At 34.5% G+C, this 10576-nt stretch overlaps 1 pseudogene; it reads right to left on the bottom strand.

Moving 5' to 3' along the window:
- Window positions 1–399: 399 nt before the first annotated feature.
- LOC149543715 (C4-beta,C20-epoxidase-like) lies at window positions 400–1748 on the bottom strand (annotated as a pseudogene).
- Between the last annotated feature and the right edge of the window lie 8828 nt (window positions 1749–10576).

Raw genomic sequence — 10576 nt, 5'->3', positions numbered from 1 at the left:
AAAAAAACTAGTTATATAGTTTAAAAAGTTTATATTATTTAGCTTTTATAGAATAATTATATAATGTTTGAAACAAATAATTTGCCTAAAAAACCATTCTAGAAATTCTTCTAATCTCAAGAAGCCTGCCCCAAATTTTACAAATAAGAGGTCTTAGAGCCTTGCATGTATTATACATAACAAACTATATTATTATTTATTAAGTCATATTTAATTCTGCTACCTTTCATAATTTATTTATAAAAATAAAAACAGAATATACTTATGTTGATATTTTCTTGTCTTGTTACAAGTTTATTTGAAATTCTTTTATTTAAATATACTCACTATCAAATATCATTAAATAGCGAATGAGTCGGTACTCCAAACATTCAACATGGAATTGAATGCAACAGGTCTTTATATACCAGCGAATCCTTCCAGTGAAGTAACTCTATCTTTATTGTCCTTATCCATCTTACCGCATTCCAGCAAGTCCGAGTATGTAAAAGGTTTGTAACGACTTGGATTGTCATTGTCCACAAGCTGAACAGGCGCCCATATTTCCGTCTCATCTGGAAAGAAAGTGAACAATCCAACTAAAACGCGATCTCTCCAACCATTGTAAACAACACGATGCTCTGCGCTGCGGTATCGCCCGTTGCTCCACGCCTGCAAACATGATATATATCTCTATTTCTTATCCGGCCGTAATAATGAAAAGAGACCATTCAAATGGTATGGGTAGAGAGAAAATATAATACCTTAAGGGAGTCCCCCAAATTGACAACGAATAAATGAGGAATAGGTTTGACGTTGAACCATTCGCCCTCCTCAGATCGACTCTGAAGACCTCCAACATCATCTTGTTGAAGAATTGTGAGGCACCCCGGATCTGTATGGGAGGCAAGTGCGTTTTTCAAAGTGGGAGTTGTAGAAAGCGTTTCCATCCAGGCCCAGGCTTGCGAGGGTCATCATTGTGATTTTCTTTTCAAGATTTTATACAGACAAAGCGTACGCTGACATTGTTTCGCTGCCAAAAGTTCCCAGCATTAGGCAGAGGAAAACAAAATACGGTGGAAAGGAAAAATAAAAACAAAGGTTGATTAACAGACCTAAAAATTTGGCTTCCTTCTGGACATATTTTTGCATATATTTTGGCAATTGAAGCTGGATTTGTTGGGTCTTGAAGGCGAATGGACTCAAAATTCAGATGTCGGAAATAAGCGTCGAATACATCACCTGTTGCTGAGGCTCTCTCTTTGACCTCTGTGGGCAGGGACAGTATATCTCGCCGACATTCCGAGCCTTTTCCAGCAGATCCACTGGAACTCCATGATTGATAAGTAGGAAGAACCCCCATCCCTTGCAGGCCTTTCTCAGTTTGGCAAGCGTGGGATGATCTCGAAGCTGGGTCAGATCTTCACCATAAAAGTCCTGCGGAAATATGGAGATATCGATTACTGGGAGTTCGACTTCAGACATGGTGGCTTCAAGAGAAGAAGGCATTGTGTTTTTTACTGCAATGAGACGGAAAAATGAGAAGAGCTTTATGACTTATCAGCCGGGCATCTCTTTTAAATACCGTCAACCAGAGTTGGAATAATTGGAGTTCTCTTGGACATATTTTTAACTATTACAGCAAACTCCAAATTTGAAACACGTCCGACAATTTTCCTGACTGAGAGAACGAGAGATCGACATTGTTTCGACCAATTTGGCTGTCTCGGAGAGCGATAATATGTTGCAGAAGAAAAGCCAAAAACCATGGAATCTGCACGAAGTTATAATTTTTTGTCTTTAGAATCTGCACGAAGTTATAATAAGTATAAACCCTCCCGAAGTTTTTTTAATTTCTTGCTTAGCTTCTTTGGTTAAGAACCAAGGACTGAGGGGTATCCATTCTACCAAATTCATCTGGGGCATGATCCCATCCTCATCCCTTTTAAATGTTGGGGGCCTTGTACTCAGCAAGACTTGATCCCTGGTGGGCTCTTTGTGAGCTTTTGAAACTCACCAGTAGTCCATAGCTGTAATAATAAATATTAGAAATTCAAAATAGTGACGAAATCAATGACAAATTGAACAAGAGCTCTAGGGCAGCCAAGTTCTTGTCAAAGATGGTAGAGGTACATGCTCAAATGCAAAGCTTCTAGAACTAACTATATTCAAATAGAAAGGATGGGGTAATTCCTAGGGAGCTTTCTTCTTTTCTATGACCTGTTTGATGTAATCTCAAACATGTAAGCTACTAGTTTAATGTAATTAGAAGTTCATGGATGGCATATGAGAAGGTTGAGAGCAAGATCTAAAGTGTTGGAATTCTTAATTCTTTTAAATTTTCTGCCCTATATGATTGGTCATGGATGAGTTCTCTATTTGGTGTTGCTTAGATCTGGCAAGCCTTTGATTTTATACATTTTTATTCATTTTATGCCTCATGTGATTGGCCGTGGATTTATTTTTTGTTTGGTGCTGCTTTGTAGCCATGTTAACATACATATGTTTTCTTGTCTACCTCATATGTTTGGCTATGGCTATTTTTTCTAGTAGAGACTTTAAAATCATACTTAGATAACCTAACAAGGTTCCATTAAACCCTAATGATATAGTTGGTTTACTATGATCATGAAAGTTGAACTCCAAAATGCCCATAAAATTTCATTTGAAAAAAAGTGTTGTCAATAGGATTTATTTTTGAAAGCTAGAGCTTGGGTTTAAGTTACCATTTATTTGATTTGCAGTAGAACATGCACAAAATGACCCAAAACCAAGAATGGAGATTAAGGTTTTTACAATTGAGGGAATTTGGAATCTCCTTACATAGGAAATTAAAGGCCATGTTGATAACAATGAAAGAGATGATAGTGGTAGAATTAATGTATTTATCCTCGATCATTGAAGTCCTTAAATGATAATGTAGTTAGATTGTATAATATTTCCATGCCTAAAATTCAAATATCCAATCACTAGAAAATGACATTTGATGGAAATGGAATGCTCTAAATTGGTCATGTATTAGGCAAATTCTATAATGTGACTCTTGTGAGCTTAAAAAAAATTACAAACACCAAATCAAAATGTATTCTATCAATTGAGAAAAGAAAAGCAGATATGTGAGCTATTGGCATTGGAAAATATATATGTGTACACACACACACACACACACACACACACACACACACACACACACACACACACACACACACACACACACACACACACACACACACACACACACACACACAACCATTTCATTATTAAATGAAATACCATAACAAAATGATCTCACTTTGTATATAGTAGTGTTAAAAATAAAAGTTTAGAAAGATATTGTGAAGAATTACCACCTTTCCACTCAGTCCTTCCTTTCTCATCATTTTTCCATTTAGATTTTCCCTTATCTTGTACAGTATTATCAGATCTGCCACCTTCTCCATAAGATCTATGTCTACCTCTCCTAAATCTACCACCTCTAACTCTCTTTTTTTGTCCATCCTTCTATGTCAAGATCTCCTTAGCTTTCAAGTCATATTAATATGCTTCCTCTACACTTTCAAATTTTACAAAACTTAGTTCATCTTAAATTCGATATCTCAATCCATTTAGATATCTTGCAACCTTCACAACATCATCATCCATGTGTTCAGATCTAGTGTCCAATATATAGAATTCCTTAGTATACTCCCTTGCAATCATGTCACTTTGCCTCAAATTTTGCATTTTGCTCAACAAGATAACTTTGTAATCAATAGGAATGAACTTCAATTTTACCTTGTTCACCATTTTCAGCCAAGTCCTGATGTTTTCCTTTCCTCTCTATTGTTTATCAATTTGCAATTGCTCTCACCACAATGAGGTGTGACCTTTCAACCTAGTAATTGAAAATTTCACCTTTCTACTATCTGAAGTGTTTTCAACCTCAATGAACTTCTCCATTTCAAAAATCCAATCCAACACAACATTGGTTTCCAATTTTTGATCATAAGGAACAACTTCTACATCATGCTTTAAATGTTCCCTAGACAATACTCTCAACAATCCTTCCTCATCTTGATCTTCTTTAGGTTTTGGGTTAGGGTTTGCTATTATAGCTTCATCATCACTAACATCATCAAGATGTGCTCCTCTCCTCTCGGTTGTCTCCACAACATCTAATATGACTACAATTTGTCTCAATGTATCCAATATGCCATTGTTAGCATATCCTCTACCTAGAATCATCTTTATAATCAAGTTCCCACAAGATCGTAACCCTATGCAATTGATAGGTCAAATCATCAGATCTACTACCCTACATCCAAATCAACTTATGGTTCTACACAATCCAATCTTCACAATGATGAACCTCAAGCTTTGATACCACTTGATGTAAGGAGGGATGAATAGTTAGGGCCAAAGGCACACCCAACTGTCCAACCACACAGTTGAGTAAATACAATGGAAGAAAAACATAGAAAACAACACCAAGAAAAGTAAAACACAAAAAACACAACCACTTGCAGCTAGATTAGATAGCCTAATCTATCTAACATTGGTGAGAAAAAATATTTTAACTATATTGGTTGTAGGTTTGAGAAGCATTTTGTCCAACTTGTCCGTGTATCCTTAGAGTTGTGTGAACTGCAAAATCTATTTTGTAAAAAGAAACAAAGAAGAATCAAACATAGAGATCTAATTTTTAAAAAAATATCATTGAAATGCTTCTTCTATCATTCTAGCAATATGAAATAGCAACATGCTCTTTATTTCACTAATATGAAATAAGCATACACCTCAACAGAAATAACATATAAAGAGGGTAAACATATTCAAGTTTCTTATTTATTTTTAGAAGCCAAGTATCATAACATTACTTGTTGTAAATGAATTATTAAATGGTTAATTTATGTAATAGGATGTTATATTTTACACATCTCCTCCAAAATAAATTAAGTGATAATAAAATCAATTCTTCCAAATTAGAGCAATAATAAAGTGTATAGGGTAAAATACGGATGGTGAATAGGGTTTAAAATAATGCGCATGAAAGAGACCCTAAACAAATATTTTTACACATACATAAAGATTCTTATGACATGGAAAGTAAATATAGGATATTAATAGTGAAATGAATAAGTAAAAGTACTTACCTCTAGAAAAGAACCTTGTGAAAACCTTATCAAATAGTCTTAGAAACTATTGATTTTTTGCTTCTTTTTTAAACCAAAATTGGGAGATCTTCAAAACACAAAAATATTTTTCTTTTATGAGGGTAGGTCAATCTTGACCTAGATAGAGGGGCACAATTGTACTCTGAGGCATAATTGTGCCCCAAAATGTTGACCTTGACCTGCATTGCTCCGACAAAAATTATGTTCATGGATCCCACAAGTTCAATGAAAAGGGTATCCAAATCTAGACTAATATTCATTGTTCCACACTTGTACCTGAAAGAAAAATAGTTTTGTTTTTTCGATGGGGGGTTTTCCTTAGTCAACCCCACTTTCAAATCAACCTTGAAATGTAATTGAAATTGCAATATGTATAAACAAAGTAAATGGAACTATCCACCTTGCTTATGTACAAATCCCTATGGAGGATTCCTATCCTTGAATCCATAAGTATGGATTCTCCAAATGAATGTAAGATTTCTCAAATCAATGACAGTAGATCTTCAACACCAATCTTGAATGGATCTTGAATTAGGAAGAGGCTAGAAGGGAAATGGATGAATCTTCAACAAGAGGGCTACATAGAGCTTGAATGCTTCAATGGCTACTAATGGATCTCCTTGATGAATTGAATGCTTGAAGATGGATGCTTACTTGAACATGATAATGCTCGAATGCTTGATCATAGAAGAGTATAACATTATCTCATCTCCTTATGCCTTGTTCTTGTCCTCTTTAATGTTAGAGAAAATGTGACAAGGAAGGATTCCTTATATAGAGATCTAGGGCACAAACTTCTGGAGAACGCTGACATGGGAGCATTAAATCGCAATTAACATTAACCTCTAGAAATGGACCTAGACTAAATGCAATTTAAGAGTTTACCATTTTAGAGACCAAAACAACCAACACAGAAGTGGGAAAAATTTTCTTTCCAAAAGCTGAAATCCAAAAATCATGAAACCTTGAAATTTGGACATTGGGTGAAGAATGAGGTCGACCTTGACCTAGGTTACCTGGTTGACTAGGTTGACCTCAACCTTGAGATCATCCTCAACCCAAAATTCAAGAATCTAAGGATTTCAATTCAAAAAGCCAAATGAGTGCAGAAAGAAAGTGGAAAGGGGCAAAGAACTGGGGAAGAATCCAAATCTAGTCAATGATGCATTCAAGGAATTTGACATGACCCCAGAACACTTACTCATATGGCTAAAGTAGTCCTAAATGGAAGTGCTTTCATTTTCTAATGATACATTTAGCCCTCACTTTAGGAAGAGTATGGACTCAATGAAAACTCTTGGTAAAGAAAATCATAATGAAAGCATAATCTTATTAAAATTAAAGGGACAAAGAAATCCTGAAGCCCCAGGGTCTCAAGTCTTTGTCAGCTCCAAGATCACAATAAGAGAGACATTTGTAGAAAATAAAGAGAAGAGGGAGAGAGGAGTTTCAAGCTTTCCCAGTAAGATTTGTGTACCTCACTGTGAACCAAAAAATGAATACGGTAGCCCACCAAGAAAGAACTTGATTGTCACCCCATAAAGATATGTGCCTCCTAGAGGCTTTATGCATGTATGTAGCATGCCTTTTGATGGATTTTATAAAGTACCCATGGATCCATATACTCATATCACCATAGAATATACTTGTAAAATGTGTATCTCTTTAGGATTCAGCAACTTATGTGCATTAACTTTTGAGGATTTAGCATACTTGAAAATTGAAAATACGTCTCTTTAGGAGTTAGCAACTTATGTGCATTACCTTCCAAGATTCACCATGCTATAAAACAAAAAGGTTAGAACAAAAATGCATAATATAGAATGAGGGAGGCCGTATATATGCCCCCATCCTTAAGATGACAAAATAACATACTATTTTGACATATTAAGGAAATAAAAGAACAAGATATAGCCTCCTACAACATCAAGACAATATCCATAGACAACACCTAGTCTAAGCTAGGAAGGTCACAACTCCTATGAGGCCATGGAAGGGATGAATTCAAAGAGATATCATACAAGAATAGAAAAAGTAACCCTTGTGAGGGATAACACACAATTCAACATCCAAGGTGAGAGATTTATCAACCATGGAAACCCAATCTCAAACAACAAAATAGGTTATGATTAATGACATAGATCCTCAGTGCAATCCAAAATTTTCATGTATGATTGAATATCACATAATAGATAGATACTGTTTAAACAAGGAAAAATGGATCCTAGAAAGACAAAAGAAGGAGATGACATCCTTGCCCCCCAAGCATAGGAACAAGGATGAAAGGGGACCTATTATATCACTTGCAACACTGTGCAAGACAATGAGCCCCCAAATATTAGGCTAACATTTTTTATATAATGTGAAGCTCCATAATAGGAACATAAATGATATCTAGAAAAATGGGATTGAAATACAACTTATTTCCACATGATATATAAATAACCTTACTATCATTTAGTTGCCTAATCTTATAATGTAAAATTTGACATTTATTAGTAGAGTAATCATGAAATCTATGATATAAACAAAAAGAAAGAGTTTTTAAGTGTGGACTATGTTTCTTTTTGTGTTTAGGTCAAAATCATTCATAATTTCCTGATGTTTTGAAGTGGTATTTGAGATGTTGTGAACATTAATTTGTTGTCGAGGATTAAATCCCAATCCATAAGAATGCTCATGTCCCCCATTCTTTAAGGGCATTTGAATTCCTTGTTTTTTCTTACCACATGCTTGGCCATTAAATCCTTATTTAACTAGGAAATGATAACTAGGACCATAATGAGAAGCCATATTAGAAGGAGCCAATGGATCTTTAGTAGTCACTATGTCATAATTGGGAGGTTTGATAGTTTCACTATGGATAGAAGTAGTGACAAATTTTTTATCAAGAGATTTATAAGTAAAAACTCACTATTCAAACTCTCTTTGTGGCTTGATAAAACCAAGATCAGAAACTTATACTCTCCGATAAAGGTAGAATTAAAATCTAAGGTTCCCTAATCATCACCAGGAAGAGCATTAGAAGAAGAAGGATTATTATTAGAAATGGGAGTAGTGTGATTTTGAATATACATGCAAGGATTTGGTACATCATCCACATGAAGTGTATACATCATATTGTCATGTATAAACTTGACTTTACCATGAAGGGTGGATGGGATAGCATGCATCTCATGCAACCAAGGTCTACCAAAAATAAGGTTATAATTGAGAGGTCTAGGCATAATATGAATATGTGTATTAAGGATGACTAGAGCTACTTTGATAGGTAAGGTAATGATTCACAAAGTGCTCTTAGAAATTTTATCAAGGCCATGTATAGGAATATTATCAGGTTGAATAGTTTGAAGATTAACACTAATTTCCCTGAGAAAGTCCATGCTACAAACATTAACTCCAAATCCATTATCAAACAAAGTCTCACTAATGATACTTTTAGTGATAGTAAAAACCACCATAAGGGCATCATATTGATTTTTAACTTCTTTAGAAGGTCATCCTTTTCGGTAAATACAATGTCAAGAACACTCAAGGCAGTGTTCATGCATTGTAAGAAGTTATTGATGTTATCTTGATTAGGATGTGGAGTGGGAAGAGTTTTTAGAGCTTTTTGCAAGGCTTCATAGTAGGTAAGTGAAGTTTGAAGAAGTTCCCATAAGGAATGCTTGGTAGGAGTAATTTTAAATTGGTTATAATCAAATCATACTCCTTGCTAGGAAGATGGGGTGGAGGAGGAAGAATGGGTTGAGAAGGTGGCAATGAATTAGAAACCACTAGAGTATATTGAAGGTTACTCGTTCTACAATATGTGGGGGCTATAGAACTTTGGTCACTGAAAGACTCTAAAGACTTCATAGATTTACCTTTCATAGTAATGCAAGGACAACCTTTGATAGTCAAAAAAGGTTCTAGATAAACCACGTTAGTTGTCTCAATACTGCAAATGGATTCATAAGAAGGAAGCAAAGAAAACATCCAAGGAAAAGATAAAGTAGAATCTTGATTCTCTATAAGATCATCACTAAGAGGGAGAGCATAAAGAGAATTCATATCATTCTCCACTAATTCCTCATCACTAGAAGGAATCTCAAATAGAGGTAAAGCATATATAATATCCACATAGGAGTTATCATCATGTATGAATATGTCATCCATTAATAAATCACTCTCTTATATCAAAGATTCTCTGTTAGAGGGGATAAATCAATGCCTTTATCGATGGGATCACCCACAATGGTTTCATGAGGAAGAGAGTAGTCAACATCCAAATCCAAAGGTTCATCCCAAATAGGAGGATTATCATCCCTCTCAATAAAACACATTGTAGGAGCACCATAAATCCCTAAAGATTGATTCCTAGAGGGGGAAAAATATAAATTATATTATAAAGTATGCTCATAGAAAGGACATATATTAGGAGAAGAATTAACATCAATCCTCAACTCATCTCCATAAAGATAAATATGATGGAGAGATAGATTAAGGTTATCTTCTTGCTCTAATATATCCTTACAAGGTAATTCATAAGAGGACAAAGCAACATCACACACACTAAACTAAGTCTTTCTAGGTGTAACACTATGAAATGGTAAGGTATGAGGAGGATGTTGTTTAATCCCAAAAGTGATAGAAGAATGTTTGGAAAACATTTAAAACAACATATGAAACATGATAATGAATAAAGAAATGCATAAAAATATAGATCTAGATATATCCAAATGCTTTCAAATGAAATTTTTAAGGAAATCAAACACCACAAACACAATAAGGGCATCTAATTCCACAAAGCAATGTAAATGTTTTTGTCTTTTTGAATAAATTTTTCTTTTTTTTGTATTTTTGAAAAATGCAAGAGCATGAAAGAAATATACTTTTATATGCATGCAACATCTAACATGAAATCAAAATCTAACAACAAAAAGAAGGAGTTGCCTATCACAGATTCTCCAAAATGTATATGGTAGGTGAACAAATAAGATAATATAAAAAGAAATCTAATGCCAAAAACAAAATAGGGCATCTAATTCCACAAAAGTGAGGGGTTAAGTGTGTTGAGTTCACCAAAATGTATAGGGTAAAATATAGATGATAGGGTTTAAAATAATGCACATGAAAGAGACCTTAAACTTATATTTCTACATGTAAAGTAAATAGAGGAGATTAATGTTTAAATGAATAAATAAAGGTACTTACCTTCAAAAAATAACATGCTGAAAACTTTTTCAAATAGTCTGAGAAACTCTTGATTTCTGCATTCTTGAACCGAAACTACGAGATCTTCAAAACTAGAAATCTTTTTCTTTTCTAAGGGTAGGTCAACCTTGACCCAGATAGAGGGGAAAAATTGTATCTTAGGCCATGATTGTCCCCCAAAAATTTGAACTTGACCTTCACTACTCTAATTAAACTTTATGTCTGTGGATTCTGCAAGTTCGACAAAA

Source organism: Cupressus sempervirens, chromosome 8 (genome assembly GCF_028749045.1).
Source record: "Cupressus sempervirens isolate cs-2001-9-10 chromosome 8, ASM2874904v1, whole genome shotgun sequence".
NCBI lineage: Eukaryota > Viridiplantae > Streptophyta > Pinopsida > Cupressales > Cupressaceae > Cupressus > Cupressus sempervirens.
Note: the sequence above shows the minus strand (reverse complement) of the source record. Positions and strands in the feature narration are given on the sequence as shown.